Genomic DNA, 25,175 nt, shown 5'->3' on the forward strand with positions numbered 1-25,175 from the left:
TTAAATAAGCCGGTGCCCTAGCGATAGGTGACCTAACGGGAAGTTGCTGTGAAGACAGCTAGTAGCCCTAAACCCTAGGAAAATTCTATGAAATAATTTTTGGGACTCCAGAGAAGAGTCATTGAGGTTTTGATGGTATCAGAATGCCAAGAAAATGCTTAAAAAATTTTATCAATTAGTACAGACAATTTTAGCTTATTAAGTTAAATGAAGGGCATTTTGGTCATTTCACCTTCAGATATGATTTTTGACCAACTTGTCCATTCAAATAAGTGAGGTATATGACATAAAATGTAAATAAATATTGATAAAGAATTTATTAAAAATAAGTAAAGAAATAAGAAAGAAAAAAAAATAAAAATAAAATGGAAAAGGGACTTATGACATTATTATTATGTCATTAAAACTTCTCACCAATTATATTTAGACACACACTTATAAGATAATTAAAAAGAAATAAATCAAGATAAAAATGTCTTCATCTTCTTCATTTTGTACCTTGGCCGAACAACCCCAAAGAGAGAAACCTCCATTGTTATGCTTCCAAACCTCCATCTTCCTCAAATCTCTCCCTATTTTACCTACCTCCAAGCATGAAAATTTGATCTTGGACCTAATTAGGGTGATTGGAAACCTAGAAAAAGAAATAAAGTGAAGGAAAGTTTAAGATTAACCAAGAGAAAATTCTGCTCACAATTTTCTTTCATCTCTCTACTTGTAAACTTGAAATTTAGCATGAATATGGAAAGAAATTTAAGGAAGATTGAGAAATTATTCATATTTATTTTAAGAGGAATTTCGGCCAGCTTAAGGAGTTAAGGGAATTGATGAGTTTAAATCAAATAAATTGTGTTTATTGGAGTTGTTTAGTGTGTATATATGATTAGATTGTTAGTTTTGCATGGGTTATATGAAATGGACATTTGAGAGTTAGGGTTTGAGGTATGAAGTTAGGGTTTTACTTATGTGTTGTGGAATTGGAGTCCTAATGATCAATTAGTGATCATTTGATAAATTTTGACCTTAAATTGGAAACCATTGTGGCATTAGAATTGAAAATGGTATGCTGCCTTATTGTTTGGAATCTGGACCCCTGGAGTCTAGTGTGTTTGGACAACCTTAGTTGGACTTGTGTAGCTCCAATTAGTGCAAGGCTAATTGGAGGTGAAATTAGAAACATAATGTCACATTTTTTATGAAGAAATCTTGCCCAGAAAACCAACTTAGGATGACCTAAAAATTGGCCAAATCCGGGTAACCAATTCTGGACCTGAAAAAATTGGCCAAATGTATTTGTTCATTTGGCCATAACTTGATGTAGAAAGGTTCAAATGATGTGATGTTTATGTCAATGGAAATCTTAGACAATTTAGAACAACTTTCATGAAGAACAGAAATCCAAATTATGACCATAACCAATTCAAATTGTTAGCCAAACTTAGGTCACCAAATCTGCCAGAATCAGTTTTGCCCAGAAATTTTGGGTTTTGACCAATCTGACTAGTTATGGTAAATTGATCATAACTTGAGCTACAAAACTTCAAATGGAGTGATTCAAAAAGGGAATTAAAAAAGACACATTAAGGAACAACTTTGATGAAGACAAGTTAGCTAAATTTTCACTATAGCTTAGACTAATGGAACAGTAAACATATGACACAAATACTGAATTTTTGAAAATAATTCTAGGAGGCTTTGAATTGCAATTGGCAATCAATGCAAATAAACTTAGAACCCAAAATGTGGTATAATTATGTATCAAACATTTGTATACATATTGTGTATGAAAAAGTCAAGAATTTGAGTGAATAGTAATATGTGAATAGTAATCCCAAAGACATAAGAAATAATAATATAAATTAAAGAAGTCATTATTATTACTAATATATATATTTGATTAGTGAATTAAAATTTCTTGAATTTGAGTGACTTTAGGACATACGAGAACAACTCCTATAAAGGACCATAGGTTAAATTTGTGAATGTAATATGTCCAAACAATCTAAGTTTAAGTGCTTGGAATTGTATGACAAAGAAAATAGGAAATCTTGAAATTAGTAGACTTACAGGGTTCAATACCTTAGATAGTCATTACTTAATTGTTTAAAAAAATTATAATTGTACTATTTCAAAGTAAATGATTTAGAAAGGGAAATTTAAGCTAATACATAAAGAGACAACTTCCATGAAGGAAGTATGGCCTAATGGACTACATGTCTTGGCTAAATTTGTTAGAAGAAAATTTAAAGTCTAAAATCTGAAATCCATGAAATGTTCATAGATTACTTGGAATATGATTGATAATATATATAAATATTGTAATGAATAAGAGAATCATATGGATGTATGAAGGGGGCATTAGTCCTCATTATGAGAGAAAGGAAAATATTTCGATGTATAAATAGTACACGAAAATTGATCGATGTGAATTGTAATTATCATGAATGGAATAATGAATGTATAAATTATGAGGAATGCATGAATTATGCATAATTGTGATTTAGGAATTTATGTTTTCACTAGGAATAGAATAAAATTTTATCAATTGTAATTGAACCTTATAATGAAATAATGACATAATAATACATATTAATGCTTAATGGTACTATGTGCCCATGTATTGCCTAGACACGTATATCAGATTGGATAGATTGGCATGCCAATAGAGTACTATTTTAGCAGTACTGCGTAAGGCTTTATGCCTATATTTATGGCTTTATGCCTATATTTATGGCTTATATGTCCGATTATATGTTATCATGGCTTTTAGCCATACTAATATGTTATCATGGCTTTTAGCCATACTAATTGCATATGTGGTTGACGTTCCGTATTTCACGTCCCATAGTATGACGGCCCAAGACACCACGGTGTCCAATGCTCAGTGACCCGCTTATCCAGTTTAGTCAGCCTGTTATAGGTTACTTGGGCAAATGTAATTTATTGAAATAAGTTAAAAACATGAGCAATTAAAAATATTAGAGATAACTAAATGAGTGAAAAGACCTAAAATAAATTAGATTAGCTCTAAGAATTTAATTAATAGAAAGAACTGAAATAAACTGGACTGATGTTAAAATTTATCTATTATGAAATAACTCTGAGAATGTTAATTATTATAAAATAATCTAAGATAACCTAGCAAGTATTGAATGAAATAATAAAAAGATTAGCAATAAAAATATAACTTAAATAAACATTTCAAATGCACCTTTTCATAAAAATATAAAGTTAAGAATAATATTCTTAGAATTTTTGTGGATTGTATATTATTACTGTGAATTTAGGAATTAAGCGCTTCTGAAGAAGAATAAATTAGAACAAAAGATAGTTGATACTGGAAGTATTATATTAAATTAGATTAAATTCTAGAGTATCCAAATTATGATCTATTCTTTTTTTATTTGTATTTATTATTTTCTTGTTATATTATTGCATCACTAAGCAGGAATGCTTAGCGCGATGGATTTGTTTCCCTCACGCAGGTACTAAATACAAAGCCCGGTGGACATTAAACTGGGATTTTGGAGTTCGGATCTGCAAAGTGTTCAAGGTTATCACCTCCTCAGCAATGCATGTAAATAGGGCTCATATAGATCATATTATGTATTTTGTACATTATAATTAGTTATTATTTGTAATGTAAATTATGAATTGTATGTTTAAATATAGATTATGGAATTGTAATTAATTTATAGATCATGTAAATTATGAATTTATGTAATCAGTCTGTAAATCATGTAAATTAATGAAACTTGAGAATTTCTATATATAAATTGTGCATAAATGGAAATGCATAGAAATGAATATGAAATTTGAAATATATGGATGATATTTGAAATATGAGATGATTATGAGAATAATTGATGAGATTTTTATTATAGAATGTTATTGAAAAATGTCAAGCAGGTGAATAGTAAAACACGCCAAATGGCAATACAATAGGGGAAACTCCATCAGTTTCTCCCTCATAAATAAATTGAATGATTAATTAAAAGGGCAAGAAAAAAAATTTATTTAGGAATAAAGTAAGATAAGATAGGGTGCTCCGGCACCGAATGTAGCACACTTTACTCGACTACACTGTAGACGAATGAAGGGTGTTACAGAGACAAACCTTCTACACAAAATAAAGAGAGATAACGAGATAAGAGACCACCTTGTCTAACACCTCTTGTGGGAGTAATCAATTTGTTTTGATGTCCATTTAATTAAACAGAGTAAGAGACTGATGAAACACACTCCATGATCCATGAGATACACCACGAATGAAAACCCAATTTAGTAATCATATAAGTGAGATATGGCCATGAAGGGTTACAACTTATGAACCAAGATCTTAGAAATAATCTTATAAAATACTGAGAATAAGCCAATAAGATGAAGTTCCTTCATAGTCTGCACATTTTAAACCTTGGGATTAAAGATAACAAAGTATGATTAAAATCCCTAAGCATTTTACTAGTATTGAAAAATTCAAGTACAGTTGCTATAAAAATCTTCCTTTAGAATGTGCCAAGAAGGTTGATAGAATAGGCCAGTGAAACTATCATCCTAGGAGCTTTAGAGGGATTGGTAGAAAACAATTGCCTTTTTTTTTTTATCTCTGCCATAGAGATAGGCTTGATCAACTCATTATTCATATATGTTGTGACACATGGACTAAAATTGTGCAACATATCATCATTGATGACAGTGTGAGTAGTGTTATAAATGTTAGAGTAGTACTGCATAGCCACAACCTTAACATTATCACAACCATAAATCCAATCTCTGTTAGTGTCTTAAATAGCATTAATAAAATTCTCCTTCTCCTTTGAATAACTTGAGCATGGAAAAAGGATGTGTTTTTGTCACCTAATTCAAGCCACGTTGGATTTCTCTAGCTAAATTAGGTTTTAACTGCCTCACCATAGAGACATTAGTGCCAATGGAATTTAACTTGATTTGAGCAATTTGTGATTTAAGATCTTTTATACTTGAGAGGGAATTTTGATTATGCAACTTGCACCACTAAGTAAGATCATATATTCATTTTTTCAATTTAGATAAAACTTGAGAGAGATTATAACCAGCATGTTATGTTTGCTGAGATTTCGTAATAATTTGTTTAATGTCTATGATTTGCTTCCATTGTTTATCAACTTTGGATTTTAGCCTGTAAGGAGAAGTGGTGATTAACAATGGTTGTGGTCTAATCCCTGATCTTCCAAATGGGTAACAGTAACTGTAGGAAAAGATAGGAGCCATGATAAGTAGCTAAGCATCTATCCAATTGTTCTTGGATATTATCTATATCATCTCTCTTATTGTTTTAAGTAGTAGAAGGCCCTAGAAAACCAATATCTACTAAGCCCCATTCATCCCCAAAGTCCCTTACCCCAATACAATCCATATGCACAAAAGATTTATACTGCAACAGTTATTGAATTAAGTCTTGTGAATGTTATCCTCACAACTAGCGATAAGAATATGATATCCCAAATTTTCTGGGGATATGGTTTAAAAATGCGACAGCAAAAGAAAAAGATTGTGGAATGCACTACAAGAACATGACATTGATCATCCCAAGCCAAACCCAAACCCTGCAAATATGCCACAATGATCAATTAAATGCATATGTTAAAAACCTATTCTACTTAGTTTTTTCTTCATAAAGCTTGTTTTGTTCCTTTTTTTTTTCTCCATTATATAGAGAAAAGTAGGAGAATGTTGCTGGGACATACCTTTAAGATGGTTAAAAGTAAGTGGATTGCTCAAGCATTGGCAAGTCCAACTAGAATCTTCATAGTGAAACACAACAACACAAGAGTCTAGCAATTACAAAAGTAGAGTCTACCTGTTAGAGTCATTCAGAATCACTTAGGACTTTGATCAAACACTTGGTGTGCATTCAGGATAAGATAGCACCAATAAAGAAGTTTCACAATAACACCCATAACAAGGAAAGCCTTACAACAAGCACAGATCTAATGGCACAAGTCCCTTATGAGAGTTACAAACTTCACACTGTAAAAAGTCTTCAATTCATTAGAAGCTCTTAACTCGATATGGAGAAAAGACTAGAAATTTATAACACCAAAAAAGAAATTGAGAAACAATAATATTCACTATCACTTTCCAGCAGGTGAGAAGCAAAAAGAATTAGAAAATTACTAGGGCAAAGAGTTCCAAACCAAAATTGAAAGAGAATAATTCAATCCAAAGAAAACCCTATCTTGAGAATCTAAAATCAAGAACGAACCTTGAGATTGAGACGTAAATGGAAAAGAAGGGGGAAGAGCATTTTTAAAACATTAGAGTCGTTAATTTGGTTTGCCATTCCATATAGGACTACTTTCGTAGAATCACTAATTTATAATATAATTTCTCACAAAATAAAGTGCAAATTCATTAGAGTCATTATTAACCAATTGCAGGAAAGTGCATCATTAAAATAAAGTTTAGCTAAACAATCTGCTGTTGTTGAATTAGCATTCCTACTAGCCCATCAAATTTGAACTTGTGTGAAAAGCTCCATTTGGTCCAGGATTTCTTTAAGTATGGCTTGGATTTCCCATGGGCTTGATTAGGGTTGTGAGAGGGCAGAAATTAGCATGGAGTCAAATTTTATCAAGAAAGTGGCAGATCCCATAATTTTTGCAAGATTCATGGATTCCAAAACTACTTTGGCTTCTCCTATTAAAGGTGAGGTGCAAACAATTTTACTAGCACTAATTTTACTAGCACTGCCATTGATTAGGTCCCCTTTCAAATTTCAAATAATAATTGAAATTACTGTTAAGGGACTTTCTTCATTCCATGCACTATCATAATTGAATTTGAGCTTGCCCTTAGGTGGAAGAGACTTAACTTCTTGTTATGAATTGTGAGTAGGATCATGTCTAATGTGCCTAAAAAAGGTTCAAAATTTTTTATTAATTTTAAAATCTTGAAGAATGTTCATCGCAAACATGTAAGGTGAAAAAAAACATGGGAAACCTTTGAATCATAATTACATGGGCTTGGTGAAAGAAAAAGAATTAAGTTTATCTGGGCCTAAGAGGGGAAATATCAAATCATCAAGTCCATGTTGGTAACATTTATTAGACATGTATGGGGCTACCTAGAATTGCTTATTGTAGGAGAGTCAAAGCCCAAGTGATATGGAAAGCTTACTTGGCATATGGGCTTAATTGGTGCGGGAATTGAAGACAAGACACTCTGAGCTCTTCTAGTTCCCACATCTTTTGTTCATCAATCGAGAACATTTAGAACTTATTTGGTTTAGTTATTGGATGTAATTAATGACTAACAACTAATAGTTGATAACTAATTTATATAAAGTGTTTGGTAAAACTTTGTCTAACTATTACTATTAATATGTAAAATGACTAAAATAAATATATATATATATAATTGATTTTACTATTGAAAAAAATATATAATTATTAATTTATTATATCATATCATTTATTTTATTATTAAAATAAACATATAATTATTAATTTATTATATCATATCATTTATTTTATTATTAAAAAAATATATAGTTATTAATTTATTATATCATATCATTTATTTTATTATTAAAAAAAATATATAGTTATTAATTTATTATATCATATTATTTATTTTATTATTGAAATAGATAAACAAAAATTTAAAATTTTAAAAATATAACTGTAAAATAATATAGTAATTATTATTAACAAAGAAAAAAAATCTTATAATTTTAAACTTTTATACATAAAAAAAAAGTAATTTTTTTTCGTAATATATAAGTATTTTTTATTTTATATCATTAATAAAATATTTTCATAAAATTATAGTGTGCAAAACATGATAAATTGAAAGGGAAAACAAGCAATTGGTACAGAAAAGATTACCATAATTAGATGTTGAGTTTATAATAAATTGGATTAGGAATGCTTAATAATAATGTTATTAAATAATAATAATAATAATAATAATAATAATAATAATAATAATAATAATAAAACACTTCTCATCATATCAAGTGATAGGAAATAAGAAATGGTCCAAAGGTTATTTTTTTGGTAAATTATATGGACGGTACCTAACTAAGGAGTATGTTACAGTATACCTAAATTTTAATTTATAATACAAAATTTAAATAACATAAAACCCCCTTATGAACTTCAATAACTGGTTTTTAGATTATTGACATTTATTAAATTAAAAAAATTATATTTCCATTGAGTCGATAGTTTCAAGTAAATAGTTTATGAGATACTAAAATTTCAATATGTGCAATTTTAATTATCATGTTTGTGAATAGATAGAGAATTACATAATTGAATTTTTTCTATTAAGTGTTAAATTAATAGAGAGAAAATATAATTTTTAATATGACAAGTATCTCATGAGCAAAAGTAACCTAGAAATAGGCTATTGAATGTCACATAGAGTTTCTGTTACTTAAATTAAAGATTAGGGGGTTTTGTTTTACAAATTGAAGTTTAGGTACCTTATTGTTAATATTGTTTATGTAATTTACTAGGTTATTTTTATCAAATAATAATAATAATAATAATAATAATAATAATAATAATAATAATAATAATTGTAGTTCATGAACAACTTTAATTATAGAATTGATACAAAATGCAATAAATAGGTATTCTGTCAACTGTTTATCAATTATTATTTTTTAATAATTTACTAAACATTTTGGTTCAGCTGTTTAGATATCTATAAACTATTATATATATCCAATGGCTGAACCCAACACCATCTTTAATAATTTTTAGTTCTTTTAAGGGAAGATTAAGATGAATGTTCGTGCAAGATGGGCATTCACAGCTACATGAGCAGTATATGGGATAGATGACAAACTTAGTAAGAGTAGTGTGCGGGACATATGCTACAAAGCAAGTTCTTGCTAGTTAAGTCCATGGTAAAAAAGAGTCATATTCCCATAGTTGTGGCTGTATGGTTGCAAATTAAGTGAGCAAATAACAATCACAGATATAGAATTTAAAAAGGTTGTCAGACGCTTAATGAAAAACTCAAATTGAACCTATAGACATTTAATATTTGTACACAAGTTATAGACAATCCATATTTGAACACAAGTTATAATCCAAACTTGTGAATTTAGTTTTAGTTACATAAGTCCACCCGATCAAAGAAAACATACATATATTGGAACTATGTTTGACATCTCTATTTAATGTCAGAGCTAGGTTTAGCCCACAATCAGTCTCATTTTATGTTATTTTAATTTATCTTATAATATACTTTTTTATTAGGGAATTGCCTGTGCTAATGCACATGAATATTAATAATTTTAATTTATATATATATTTTTAATTTTAATATATAAAAATAATGTAATTTTAAAATTTTTTATTAACTATTTTAAATTTTATTTTTATTACTTTATCTCTCGCATTTTTTAATAAAAATTTTATAATAGAAATAATTAAAATCTATCTATATATAATACAGATATAGATATATATAATTAATATATGTTAATATATTATAAGTTATCTTATAATAATGGCTATTTATTATAGTTATTACAAGGATAACCATAACTTACATATAATAGAGAATGCCACATGACAATACTATAAGAGAGAATGTCATTCGTCAGACTTTTGGAAATACCTTCCTACCCACACCCTTTATGCAACTATTTAGAGTGTTAAAATCATACCAATTAATATTCTATATATTATTTGCTACCTTATGTAACCGACTTGCCCTAAATTTTAGATTTTAGACTTGCATTAAACTGCGAGACTTTATTTGATTCAATGCTATAGTAAAAATCATTTAATTTGCAAGTGAATTCCATAATAGAATTCATTGCAAATAATTTTTTTTGTTTGGTATATTTTTTTATTAAGTATAGAATTCATTTCAAATGAAATCAATTTTGTGTTTGGAATAAATAAAATAAAATGATGTATAATAAGAGGATAATTTTGTTACTTGAAATATATATGAATTTAAGTTTGGAATTTATTTGCAAATTCTATCAATTTTGATATAATTTGATTTAGTTATAATAAATTCCATAAAATTGATTATTAAGAATTCCAAATGAATTTTCATTTAAACCAAATACTAAAATTTTAGATTTACAAATGAATTCTACAAAATTTTGTAGAATTTATTGATACCAAACACTACTTTAATAATTATAACTTATGTTTATTTTCTTTTCGCGTAACCCAACCTAAGAATTTTCTAAAAAAAATTCATATATGACGTCACCAAGTTCATTTAGCATGAGTTTTAATAGCAAAGCTGCATTCTAGAAGGACAAGAGTCAAGTTACAACTCTTTAATTTTTGGCAAAATGTTGCATATTAAAATTCTCTTATTTCATTGTAGAGACAATCTTTCTTTAATTTGAGCAGTTAAGACTTCTATGGCATTCTCTACCTTAACTCTGTGGTGAGCAACAATTACCTTTAAAAGCATATGTAATCTTCTTTAATTTTGGCATAGACATATATTCTTCTTCCCTTACTTGCCTATAAAAATAATTAGGATTGATTCTCATTATAATAAACAATTACTCTTTTAAAGAAGTAAAATTAAAGACAACAGAGTATATTTATAACTTTATAATCAATGTAGATGTATAAGAAAAAAGAAGGGGAAAGTACAATTTATTACCTTGTACTTTCGCAGATTTTTAAATTCGAGGATTGAACTAAATTTCATTGTAAATCGAGAATTATACTTTTGCTTCACTAGCAATTCGAGGATAAGTCCATTAACACCATTAATTGTACTGATGCAGTCATGATGTGGCATATTGACATCAGCTTCATGTCTGATGTGGCACGCTGATGTCAGCGTCATGTCTAACATGGCATGATAACATCAGCATCACATAATCAAAGTGTTACCACATCAACGCCACACATAATCTAATCTATGAATTGCAAAATGTTGAAAGTATAAGTCCCTAAATTGAAAATAAAACAAAGTTCTAATCCTGAATGCTAAAAATATAAAAATTTTAGAAGTACATGGAAAAAAATTAGGAAAGAAAGGGAGAGATGGGGGAGAAAAAAAAATTAGAAAAAGAAGGTGGCATGAGGGGGGGAGAGAGAGAGAGAGCGAGAGAGAGAGAGAGAGAGAGAGAGAAAGAGTGGGAGAGATATGGAGCACGAGAGACTTAATGAGATAGAGAGGCAGAAAGAGATATAGGGAGAGAGGTAAGAAAGAATCACTCTCTCTCTCTCTCTCTCTCTCTCCTAATTTTTTATCTCTTAATTAGCTAAAGTGAAAGAGAGGGGAGGAGAGTTAGATAAGAGCTAAGAGATAAAATGAGACACAGAGAGAGAGGCAAATAGGAAGAAAGAGTGGTATTGGGAACAGAAAGGGAGAAAAAAAAAAGGAGAGATATATGGAGAGAGAGAGAGAGAGAGAGAGAGGTAAACATGAAAAAAGAGATGCATGGGAGAAAGAGAGAAAGTGAGATATATATATATATATATATATATATATATATAAAGTGAGAGATTTCTCTCTCTCTTTTTCTCTCTCTTTCTCTCTCTCTCTCTCTCTCTCTTTCTCTGCCATGCCATCATCTTTCCTAATTTTTTTTTAATTTCTTCCCTTTCCCTCTCTTTCCTAATTGCTCCGTGTACTTTCAAAATTTTTGTTTTTTTAGCATTTAGGTTTAGAACTTTGTTTTATTTTTAATTTAGAAACTTATACTTTCAACCTTTTGCAAATCAAGGATTGGATTATGTGTGGCACTACTTTGATGATGTGGTGCTGACATCATCATGCCACATCAGACATAGTGCTGACGTTAGCATGCCACATTAATGCCACACAGTGACAGAGTCAGAAATTTTATTTAGGGGGCCCATTTTAAATAATTATATGAAAATAAATATGTATATTTCCTTGTAAAAATAAAATAATAAAGAATTGATTAACAATATTTTCCAAGAATTATAGAAATACATGTATTTCCTTGTATGAAGATTAAAATTACACTCTTTCTAAAAAATTGATGAAAATTTCTATTTTTTATATTGATAAATTTGTTATCAACTCAAAATTTTGAGCATTAACTATTTTTTTCAATTACTTCAACTTTGATATTAGGAAAAAAAAATTAAGAAATTATAGAGAATTTTGCATAAAACTAAATATCCATATCTTACTAACTCATTAAATTTTATTATTAAAGAAAATTCACCAAACCCAATAGAATGTTACAATGATTAAATAAGAGAAAGAGAAAAGATGTGCTAAAATTGATATTTTGTTATTAATTTAACAAGAAATCTAGGCATTAAATTGAAATTTCTAGCTTTGTTATTCTAGCACATATTCGGTAGAATAACAGCTCTAAAAATCTGAGACATTAAAAATCCTTATTGATTTTTAGTATAGTTTTTTTTTTTTCAAATTTTTTAGCTAAAACTCTAAACACTTCGTTTACCTAAAGAGAAATGGGTTGGATTTTATTCTATTGGAGAAATTATTAAACTTATTAACAATTAGTGAAATTCACACTTACACACAAAGTTTTTAAGAATTGAAATAAATTGTTCTTATTCTTAAAAAAAATATAAAATTTAATCTTTTTATTATATTTTAATCCCTCACTTATGTTTAAGTAACTTTTATTGTCTATTTTTTTAGATAAAATAACATTTTAGTCTCTTATCTTAGATTTTCTTAGAAACTAAAAATTAATTTTACCTAAAATGTTATTTAAAGCAAAATCATAAAGAGTAATTATATAATATTTTAATTATATAAGTTGATTGTTATAAAATTAAAAAAAATTGAGTACTACATTTCTTAAAAAAAAAAAAGATATAAACATTAATTTTATTAAAAGGAAGCTTAAGGTAATTTAGCTTTTATTTTTGTTTAAAGGACCATTGTACCCCTAATATTTTTTTAAAATTTCAAGGGGGCCCAATGCCCCCCCTTGGCCCCTTAGTGGCTCTGTCCCTTATGCCACATCATCAGAAATATTGATGTTAATGGACTTATTCTTAAATTGCTAATTGAGAGAAGGTATAATCCTTAATTTGCAATGAAACTTAGTTCAATCCTCAAATTTAAAATGTGCGAAAGTATAGGGTACTAAATTGCACATTCCCCAAAAAAGGAAGGCAAGTCTAGATTGTGGCCTCTTTATCGTGCAGCGTAGTGTAGTTTACAACCCCATGTCAAATTTGCTCTGAAACATTCAAACCTCATAGAAGATATGGAAAAGACATTGATTATTTGGGCTTTGGGGGGAAGGTGAAAAGGGATGAAGAAAGACAACCGCCTCTCAAAATTATTAATGTATGTGCATTACAACCGGTTGTTGGTTGTAGGTGTAATCAATCTTTTCATGTAAATGTACATTTTTAATAATAAATGCTATTTTTTTAATCTTTAATATTCATATTTATATTTGTGAATTTTAATAAACCAAGAGTGTTAAACTTAAGTGTCTTAACCCATATTTTGATTATATTAATAATATGCTACTAATAATAGTGGAAAGCATGTTTGTGATAAGCTTATAGGCCACGAGTTAAAAAGGGTAATTTGTTTCAAATCAAGACAAGAATGAATTAAGGATGGAGGCAAAGCTCAAGTTTAAGGCTTACAAGAAGAGAATTGATTTTTCAATGCATTTTCTATTTGTACTCTTTGAGGCATCATAGTTAGTTACTTTCTTTGGCTTAACTCTAGGGAAATTTTTAGGCGAACCCAAGTCCCTAGATTAGTACTCTTTTTTATGAGTCTTTAAGTTTAAGAGAGGTTATTAAAATTATTTTCCAAAGTTTTTGGTAAAAAGGAACATTTTTAAGTTGAAATTTTTAAAGAATTTTATATAGGTGGAAGTTCAAAACAAATTCTAGAATTTAAAGGAATATTATTTGAGAATTTTATTTGGTTAGAAAATATTAGAAATCTTGTTTACAATGGTTTAAATTGATATTAAAATAACTAAAATAGTCATAACGGCCGAGGAATGGGCAACCAAATAATGGGTAACCCTGATATCTAGACACTCTAATGGAAGAAAGTGACTCGTCCAACTATATTAGTGATACTCGGATCACTTTCAAGGATAAGGATTCTGAGATATCTGCCATAACCATAATCAAACTCGTTAAAGGACTCAACCAACAAGGCAAACTCCTAATTCCACTCAACCATAGAATTCATAATCCTAATGGGAGATTATCTTAAAGGCTTATATAAGGGTTATTAGGTACGCGTAATATCTAGTTTTCCATTTATCCTATTGTTCAGTTCCCATTATCGACTTCGACATCGAAGCGATGGTCATTTAACCCACCTGGTGCTCTTATTGACATCGAAGCGATGGTCATTTAACCCACTTGGTGCTCTTCTTTCTTGCAAATCCTATCCAACATGCAATACCCACTAGAGAGGAGAATAGCATTATTGGTGCTGTTTATGGGAAACGATTATTCTGATGATCCTTCCTCATAAAAATATATCTCTGTGATCATTGTTTCTCCTACCTTATTATTAGCATTCCAAACCCTTTATCCATAGAACCACAACCTATCCCAATTGACATTCCTAATGATAATGGCACCACCAATGGTGCCAATATTACTGAAGTTACCCCCTTCAACCTCCCATAACTTTGGAGTAGCTGGCATAACACATCGAAGAACTAGATGCAAAAAATGCCGAACTAAAAAACCACAATGCTCAACTGGAAAATTCGAAAGCCCTTAAGAACAGTACCATTTTAGACCCATAAAAATTGCAACAATCAAAGGGCAAAGAGAAAAAAGGAGATTACAAGGCGAATTCCACAAGAGGAGGTATTGATTGGGGCAAAGTTAAGACCCTACTGAAATTCCAAAACAACTTTGACCCTGAGGAAGACTTTTGTGACACCCCTTACCCATCTACAGTGTAGCCGAGTAAGATATGCCACACAGTGTGCCGGAACACCAGATCTTAACTCATTGATATTTATTATTTTAAAATTTATTTATTTATGGGTCACTAAGTGAAACTTATGAAATTACTATCATTTACATCATTTATTGAAATTTTAAATAAATTTGAGGTTTCGAAGATTTTTCAGAAAATCTAACAGAGTGCCGGCTAAAAATGGAGAAAATAGTTCTTCAAAACCTGTGAAAAACACTTCCAAATATTTTTCCAATCATTCTCAACTCCAAATAATCAATATCATCTCAACATTTCTCTATAATTTCTCAATAGTTTTCATTCATTCAATTCATATCATATATAATTCAATTCGAACTCAAATTTATGAAGATAATACTTAATTTCATTAATTTACAATACAAAATAATATAAGTGTTTATAATTTACATGATAAGATGAAGATCTAAATACAAAATACAATTTAAAAAAGTACAAAAGAGAATCCTAGTGCCCGACCAAAATACACTGCAGATGAGAGGTGACACAGGACACTGGCAGATCTAACTCTCACCCAGTCTGGGGTCTACTGGGCTCATGCTCCGTATCTCCTGTACCTACGCATGGCAAAAGCAACGCGCTAAGTAATACTGCTTAGTGGTGCCAATAATGAAATAAAAATAACTAAAATGAAATAAACATGTAGAGTGCATGCTGACATTTTATGCAGACTGAGTTTTTAGCAATTATTTGCAGTAATCTGATACTTGTTATGTTAATTATTTAATTAAAATTTGGTAAGATTTATTTTGATTGCCCAAGTAACCTATACTAGTCGACTAGACTGGATAAACGGGTAAACTAGCACTGGGTACCAAGTACCTCGGACCGTCACACCATCGGTCACAATATGACTCCTTGTGTGCAACAGAACAGCTAATGAGCTGTAATAATTATTAGGCATGAAACCAAATATAGTAATCTCAATCAAAATAGCCAAAGGCTATTATATCGCGGAATGGCACGAAAAGCCATAAAACACAGAATGGCATGAAGCCATATGCAGTACTGCTAACAAAACCCTATTAGCATGCCAACCTATCCAAACCAATCTTACTAGGTCTACTAGGGCATAATACAAAGTTTTTAATTGAATATTTGTGTTTACCATGTAAGGTTACTATTCATTTTAATATTCAAGTCAAAATATTAACTTTTTCATACATAATAGTTACATAAGTTCTAATCACATGAAATTACCACATTTTGGTTCATAAAAGTGTTGGCATTGGTTGCCAATCAATACTTAAAACTAATAGGAAATAAATTAAAATTTTCAATTTTGGGTGTTAGAGTTCACTGTTTCATTAAGCAATTCTACAATAAGAATTTTGCCAAATATTCTTAATCAAAGTTGTTCCTTTATGTGTTTTCTTTAATTCTCTTTTTGAATCACTCTATTTGGAGTTTTGTAGCTAAAGTTATGGCCATTTTACCATAACTGGCCGGATTACCTTTTTACCCAGAATTTCTGGGCAGTCTTGGTTCTGCCATATTTGGTAATTCAACTTTGGCTAGCAATTTCATTAGGTTAAGTCTAAAATTTGAGTTTGTTTTCTACATAAAAGTTGTCCTAAATTGTCTAAGCTTTTCATTGATATAAATTTCATGTCAATTGGACCTTTCTACACTGAGTTATGGCCTATTCATTTGGTCATTTTACCCAGGCAAAATGTGTGTTACCCGGATTTGGTTAATTTTTAGGTCAGTCTATTTTGGTTTTCTAGGTAGGGTTTCTTCATCAAAGTTGTGCCATTATGTATCTAATTTCATGTCCAATTGGTCCTGTACCAATTAAACCTACACAACTCAAGTTACATCTGCCCAAACCTGCTAGACTCATATCCAGCCCTGCAGGGCACCAAAGGCAGCATATCTAACCTCAATTCCATTGGCACAAATAGCTTCAATTCCTCATCAAATATAGCCAAATGGTTACTAATTGACCATCACAACATTAATTTATGTTCACTTGCATTAACCCCCAAGTTTTGAGTTTCAAAACCCTAAATCTAATTGACCAAAGTCTTCAATTCATGCAACTACCGTACAAATTATATGATTTTTCAATTTCAACTCCATCACTCACATCATTGGCATTATTAGATATGTTAATTCCCATCAAACTCATCACTCCTTAAAATCCATCATGGCTGCCAAAAATTTTATTGTCCTCTAACATGTTTATTTTTGTCCAAATTTCAAATATCCTAACTCACTTCATCATCCTAACAAGAAATTTAAAGAGAGAAAGAAAGAATTGGTCACTAACCTCTATGTAAGCCAAATCCAAGCTTGAAAAATCTCTTTATTTCCTTTCCTTTTTGCTGCCTTTAACTTGCCCAAGATGTAAAATTAAGTTTTAATGTAAAGAGGAAGAGGTCTTATGGTGTAATTTAGTGGGAGATCAAGCTTGGTTGGAGGGACAACAATAGTGGATGTAAGAGGGTGGTTCGGCCAGTTGAAGAAGAAAGACAATTCTGATTTTTTTTTCTTATTCTTATCTCTTTTATTTGTTTTAAGAAGACTTGCTAAATGGTGATTGGTGGGAGGGTTTTAAATGACATCATTATGATGTCATAATTAGGCATTTTATTCATTTTTCTTCTTTCTTTCATTTCTACTCACTTCTAATTAATTTTTTTATCAATATTAATTCATATTTTATGTCATATAATTCACCCACTTAAATGGACAAGTTGGTAAAAAATCGTCTCTGAAGACAAAATGACCAAAATGCCCTCTATTTGGCTTAACGAGCTAAAATTGTGTGTACCGATTGATTTAATTTTCCTTGTGTTTTCTTAGCATTTTATTGTCATCAAAACCCCAATAATTCTTCCCTGAAATCCTGAAAATTATTTCAAGAGTTTCCCATGAGTCTAGGGTTGCTAACGGCCTTCACCGTCACTTCCCGTTAGGGTCACTCATCGCTGGGCTACGGCTCATTTAACCTTGGTGCATTTCATTTCTAAAACTTTTCCTTAATTTTTCTTATCATTATTTGGTTTATTTATAACTCCTCACTCTAGTCTAATTATGATTCCAAATATTCTAGCTGCCCGGACTGACATTAGTCACGGGAACAGTAGAACGTACAGATTGGCTAAAGTGAGGATGTTACAGCTCTTCCCCTCTAATAAAAATTTCGTCCTTGAAATTTACCTGATGCAAACAGTTAAGGGAACTATTGCCTCATCGTCTCTTCACTTTCCCAAGTTGCCTCCTCGGTATTATGGTGCCTCCAAAGCACTTTCACCAGTGGAATTTATTTATTTCTCAGTTCTTTCACTTCCCAAGCCAGGATCCGTATGGGTTCTTTTGCATATGTCAAGTTCGGTTGAATTTCAATCTCTTCCATGGAGATGAAATGTGAAGGGTCTGAGCGGTATCTTCTTAGCATAGATACATGAAACACGTTGTGGATCTTATCTAGCTCTGGTGGTAAAGCTAGTCGATAGGCCACTGGTCCCACACGTTCAATGACTTCATATGGGCATATGAACCTAGGGCTTAACTTACCCTTCCTTCCAAACCTCGATACCTTCTTCCATGGTGAGACTTTGAGAAACACTTTGTCGCCAACTGTATACTCTATCTCTTTTCTCTTCAAGTTGGCATAAGATTTCTGTCTATCTGAGGCAACCTTTAAATTAGCTTTGATTAACTTTACTTTCTTCTCAGTCTATTTCACCAGGTCTGGTCCTACCAGCTTATCTTCGCCCAATTCAATCCAACACACTAGGGTTCTACACTTCCTCCAATACAGTGCTTCATACGAAGCCATTTGGATGCTAGCTTGGTAGCTATTGTCATATGTGAATTCTGCCAGTGGGAGGTATCTATCCCAACTCCCCTCAAACTCAATGACACAACTCCTCAGCATATCCTTAAGGACCTATCACATAATTCATGTTGTTAATATCATTTCAATTTATTATTTGTAAGAATTCAAGTAGTTTTTAGGTTTACCTGGATTACTCATTCCGACTGTCCATCTGTCTAAGGATGAAAAGCCGTGCTAAAGTAGAGTTGTGTGCCCAAGGCTTCTTGCAACTTCTTCCAAAATCTCGATGTAAACCTTGGGTCTCGATCAGATATGATGAAATGTGAGATTCCATACAGTTTAACTATCTCACTGATATACAACTCTGCTAGCTTCTCTAGTGAGTAGTCAGTCCTAACTGGCAGAAAATGTGTTGACTTCATCAATCTATCCACTATCACCCACACTGCATCATGCTTCTTCTGGGTGAGAGGTAAACCACTGACAAAATCCATAGTGATTTGGTCCCATTTCCATTCAGGTATGCTTATAGGCTGTAGCAATCCTGATGGAACTTGATGTTCTGCTTTAACTTGCTGACATGTCAAGCACCTAGTAACATAGTCAGCTATATCCTTCTTCATACCAGGCCACTAATAATGAGGCTTCAGACCATTATATATTTTTGTACTTCTCAGGTGTATAGCATAAACACTAGTGTGTGCTTCTTTCAGAATACTAGTCTTCAATTCCCTATTATCTGGTACACACACTCTTCCTTTGTAGTACAGACACCCATCTGTTTTCACCTCATAATTAGTTTTCTTCCCTTCTGAGATTTTTCCCACAATAGCAATTAATTTTTCATCTGCTTTCTGCCCATCTTGTATCTGTTGTAGCAGGTTTGGCCTCACTTATAACTTGGCCAAAATAGCTCCATCTTGAGCTAAAGACAGACGACCATTTAGTGATCTTAAAGTTGTGATGGACTTCCTGCTTAAGGCATCAGCAACTACATTTGCCTTCCCAGGATGGTAGTTTATCACACAATCATAGTCCTTTAGGAACTCAATCCATCGCCTCTGTCTAACGTTGAGCTCCTTCTGGGTTGGCAAGTATTTTAGACTTTTGTGGTCTGCATATATGTAGCACTTTTCGCTATACAAATAATGTCTGCATATCTTCAGTGTGAAGATAATTGCTGCTAGCTCCAGATCATGAGCAGGGTAGTTCTGTTTATGTGGCCTTAACTGCCTGGAAGCATAGGCAATCACTTTCCCCTCTTGCATCAATGCACACCCTAACCCATTATGTGAGGCATCACTGTAGACAATGAAGTCCTTTCCCTATACTGGCTGTGTTAACACTGGTGCTTCTGTCAACATAGCCTTCAGCCTCTCAAAACTGGCTTGATACTTGTCATTCTAGCCAAATTTCACATTTTTGTGTAACAACTTGGTTATTAGAGCAGCTATCAAAGAGAACCCCTTCACAAATCTTCTGTAATACCCAGCTAGCCCCAAGAAACTTCTGACCTCAGTTGTATTTTTTGGAGGCTTCCATTCCATCACTGCTTCTATCTTCTTGGGATCCACTCTAATCCCCTCAGCTGATACTATGTGTCCAAGGAAGGAAATTTCACTCATTCAGAAGTCACACTTGGACAACTTAGCATACAGTTTCTTTTTTCACAGGGTTTGCAGAATAATCCTCAAATGTTCATCGTGTTCTTCCCTGGTCTTGGAATACACCAGAATATCATCAATAAAGACTACTACAAACTGATCTAAATATGGATGGAAGATATGGTTCATAAGGTCCATGAATGTTGCTGGTGCATTTGTTAACCCAAACGGCATCATTAAGAATTCATAATGCCCATACCGAGTTCTGAATGTAGTTTTAGACACATCTGCATCCTTTACCCTCAGCTGATGATACTCTGATCTGAGATCAATTTTTGAAAATACACCGGCTCCCTTCAATTGATCCAATAGATCGTCAATTCTGGGCAACGGATATTTATTCTTCACAGTTACTTTGTTCAACTACCGGTAATCAATGCACAATCTTAAAGTCCCATCCTTCTTCTTCACAAACAGCACCGGAGCTCCCCATAGTGACACACTGGGGTGTATGAACCCCTTATCCAATAACTCCTGCAATTGGATTTTCAGCTCCTTCAATTCAGTGGGTGCCATCCTATAAAGAGCAATAGAAATTAGTGTTGTACCCGGCATTACCTCAATAGCAAATTCGACTTCCCTTTCTAGTGGCAAACTAGGCAAATCTTCAGGGAATACATCTGGGAAGTCTCTTACTATAGGTATATTACACAGGTCTGGCTTAGCCTACCTAGTATCAACCACGTGTGCTAGGTAAGCTTCACAACCTTTTCTCATTAATCTTCTTGCAACTGTGGCTAAGATGACATTGGATAGGAAATGTCACACCCCGGCTTAGTGGGCCCCAGCTCAAGCCCCTCTATGGGTGGCCATCTTGCCGGCGTACCTCTCTAGAGGCCGGCGATGCAACTCAAATCGGTACTGTCCGCTTTGGTGGAGTTCAATCCCTTCGCCCTGCAGAGCTAGGATTCGAACCCATATCACCTCACGGGTTTGCTTCGCCTCTTACCAATTGAGCTTCGGCACACTGAGTGGCATAACTTGCTCGGCTACACTGTAGTCGGGTAAGGGGTGTCACATTTAGTGGTATCAGAGCACGGTTTAGGCGTTTCTGGGCCTAGATTGAGTCCATACCATGCATTGCATTTGTAAGAGTCGAGGTGACACTAATGCAGATCTGTTTTCTTGATTATTTTAGGTTAAGGTATGGATTCAGAATCGCAGAGAGCAGTAGAAGAAGAAGTAGTAAGCCGTATTCCGACTGGTAGTAATATTGAAAATCGGGGAGATCCTGCTCCACCAGTGCAAGAGGTGCCTGTACAACACCAACAGGCCTTGTTTGAGCAAATGAATGGATTCTTTCGACAGATGACTGGGGTTATTCCACCACTATCTCAGCAGAAATCACCTCTTGGAAAAATTAGGAAATATGGAGCTGTAGATTTCAATGGTAGAAAGGAAGACGATTCTGCAGCGGCTGAGTATTGGTTAGAAAGGACTGAAAGAGTCCTGCAGCAGCTCCATTGCACACCAGAACAGAGTTTGGAGTGTGCAGTTTCTTTGTTACAAGAAGCTGCATATCGGTGGTGGGATGTCGTAACCAAGGTAGTGCCACCAGCCGACGTAACTTGGGAATTCTTTCTGATAGAGTTCAGAAAGAAATATATTACCTGTGTTCATGAAGAGGAACAGAAGAGGAGTGGTGATCAGCAAAAGAGGAAATTTGGACAGTCTAGTAATAAGAGGCCGAGAGAACAGTTAAGTCAGACATATGATCAAAGTAGGAGATCTAGACCCAAGCCTATACTCAGGAGAGATCAACCAGAAACACTAATAGTGAGTGCGCCAGGATTAGCAAGAAAATGTGGCCATTGTAACAAGTGGCATAAAGGTGAATGTAGGGGATTGACTGGAGCCTGTTATAGATGTAGGGCCATAGACCATCGTCTGAAAGATTGTCCTAAGAGGAATATACCACGGACCCAAACAGAGGCCGTGGAAGGACCAAGTACAACAGTAACACCACTTCCAAATGTCACCCAAGCCGGAAAGGAGCAAGAAGCCCCAGATGTGAATTTGAGGTAAAATATTTCTTTTATGATATGCCTAAGTGTATAATGATAGATTCAAAAAGACTAAATGGTACCATGTATACAAAAGAAGTAGACAGATGGAGTAATATAAAGGTAAAAGAATTATCTTAGAACCAAAAAAAACATCCAGTAAATTTCGAGGATGAAATTTAAATTAGAGGGGAAGAGTTGTAACATCCTCCCGGTAGCAATTCCGTACATCCTACTGTTCCGGTGACCGGTGTCGGTCCGGACAGCTAGAACGTCCAGAAAAATAATTAAATTTAAGTGAGGGACCATAATTAACTCAAATATTAATGAGAAAAATTTAGTAAAAATTTTAGAAATAAAATACAGTTAAGTTAAAAGAGCCGGTGCCCAAGCGATGGGTAACCAGAGGTAAGTTGCGGTTCTCGCAACGAGGAGCCCTAGACCCGGGGGAAAAATCATAAAATAATTTTTGGGACTCCAGAGAAGGGTTATTGAGGTTCCTATGGCATTAGAATGCCAAGAAAATATTTAGAAAAATTTTTCAATCGGTACAGCCAATTTTGACCCGTTAAGCCAAACGGAGGGCATTTTGGTCATTTCGCTTTCCGAGGTGATTTTTGGCCGACTTGTCCAGTTGAGTAAATAATTAATATAACATAAAATATGAATAAACATTACTAGAAATCAAATTGAAAATGATTAGTGGAGGAAAGGAAAGAAAATGAAGAAAAAGCTCAATTATGACATCTTGATGATGTCATTTACAAATTGTGACCAATCACAAATAAGCTACCATTTGACTAAACTATTAAAAGACATAAATGAAGACCAAAATAACACAAATTACAGCAGCCATTCTTCTTCTTCTTCTTCTTCCCCAAAACATGACTCTTCCCATCTCCCTCCATTGATGAGCTTGGCAAGCTCATGAAACCCTAAACTCCCACCATATTTCCTTGAGTTCCCAACACTAAATTTTACCCTAGAACCTTGCTTAATATTTTGGGAGCTAAAAGAGGAGAAGAAATTAAAGTTTTGGGTTGGCTTGGATTTAAGCTACAAGAGGTTAGTGCACTATATATCAAAAACTCTTTAATTTCATGCATAGGAACTTGAATTTAGCAAGAATTTGTAAATTAAGTGGATGAAATTTATGTATATGTACTCCATAAATTTCAGCTGCCCTAGGGAGAAATAGGATTGAGTGTTTTTGAATGGACTTGGAATGAATTAGAAAATCATGAATAAAGTATATAAACATAAGGAAATGAGTTAGTTAGTCAACTAGGGTAACTTGTACAAAATCTTGAATTTGAGCTAGGGTTTTGGGAGTAAAGTGTGGACTTGGATTATGAATTGATTAGAGAACATTTTAATGGTCAATTAGTGACCATTTTAGGTAGATTGACCAACAAATGGACTGAAAAATGAGATTGCAAAGTGAGGTTGCAAACTGCCCTAGGACAGCAGCATAGGGACTGAAAATTCAGTCCCTTTGCACTGCCATAACTTGGACTGTGCTAGTCCAATTGGTGTTTGGCCAATTGGACATGAAACTAGGCTTATAATGGCACATTTTTGCTGAAGAAACCATGCCCAAAAGACCAAAGCAAGAGGACCAAAACTTGGCCCCAATCCGGATACCCTGAAACTGCCTCTGCAGAATTGACCAAATGAACAGTAACTGTTCATTTGGCCATAACTCACTGTAGATTTGGTCAATTGACCTGAAATTTTTACAGCAACAAGTTAAGACATAGAAAAACAACTTTCATGAAGGAACCTACCCCAAATTATGGCCAGAACCCATCCAACCAAGTGACTCTAGTTACTGTTCATGCACTGTAGATATGGTAAATCTGCAGATTTGGCAATCCGGCCAGCTTGGGTTTTTGAGCCATATCTGGAGCTACAAAACTTCAAATGGAGTGATTCAAAAAAGGAAATTCAACTAGACAAAATAAGGAACAACTTTCATGTTTTACATTTCTTCAAATTCCAACAGTAACAGTGTCCAATGGAACAGTGAAATTGACTCACCAAAACTAAAAAATCTGCTCCTTTGGTTTAATGCTTGGAAATGGTATTAACACTTAATGCCAACAAGTTTTAAACACCAAATGTGGTATGTTGGGAGTGCCAAAGTCAATGTATACATTTTTATTCTAAAAGTCAACATTTTTGTTGACCAATGAGGTAAATAGTGACACCAAAACCAAAAAATTAGCAATTTTGCCAAAATGACCTAAACTTTGAGAAAGTGACCAAAACTAACAAGTTTTGAATACAAAATGTGGTATGTTGGGAGTATTAAAACCAATGTACCTATTGTTTATGCAAAAGTCAACATTTTAGTTGACTAATGAAATGAATAGTGACATGAAAACTTGAAATTCAAAAATTGTGAAACTTAAAAATGCAAAATGCCCTAGTAGGCCTAATGTGATTGGTTTGAATAGTTTGGCATGCCAATAGGGTATTGTTTTAGCAGTACTGCGAAAGGAAAGGCTTTTATGCCTGTATTCATGGCTTTATGCCCGTATCCATGGCTTTTATGCCCGTATCCATGGCTTTTATGCCGATTATGTGATATCATGCTTTTTAGCCATACTGACTGCATACGTGGTTGACGTTCTGCGTCCCATGGTATGACGGCCCGAGGCACCGCGGTGTCCAGTGCCAACGACCCGTTATCCAGTCCAGTCGTTCAGTATAGGTTACTTGGGCATGGAAAAGTATAACTGTAAATGAACTGATTGTTAAAGAAAATACGAAAATTAAATA

General features: G+C 32.8%; 1 long non-coding RNA gene across 1 annotated transcript; it reads right to left on the reverse strand.

The window, feature by feature from the left end:
- Positions 1 to 3,987: 3,987 nt before the first annotated feature.
- LOC110639781 (uncharacterized) lies at positions 3,988 to 6,718 on the reverse strand. The gene is made up of 2 exons (XR_009148944.1): positions 6,245 to 6,718; positions 3,988 to 6,009 (listed from the first exon to the last, which is right to left on the reverse strand). It is a non-coding gene; the product is annotated as an uncharacterized LOC110639781 (long non-coding RNA).
- Between the last annotated feature and the right edge of the window lie 18,457 nt (positions 6,719 to 25,175).

The sequence above is a fragment of the Hevea brasiliensis genome, chromosome 5, assembly GCF_030052815.1.
Source record: "Hevea brasiliensis isolate MT/VB/25A 57/8 chromosome 5, ASM3005281v1, whole genome shotgun sequence".
Lineage (NCBI taxonomy): Eukaryota > Viridiplantae > Streptophyta > Magnoliopsida > Malpighiales > Euphorbiaceae > Hevea > Hevea brasiliensis.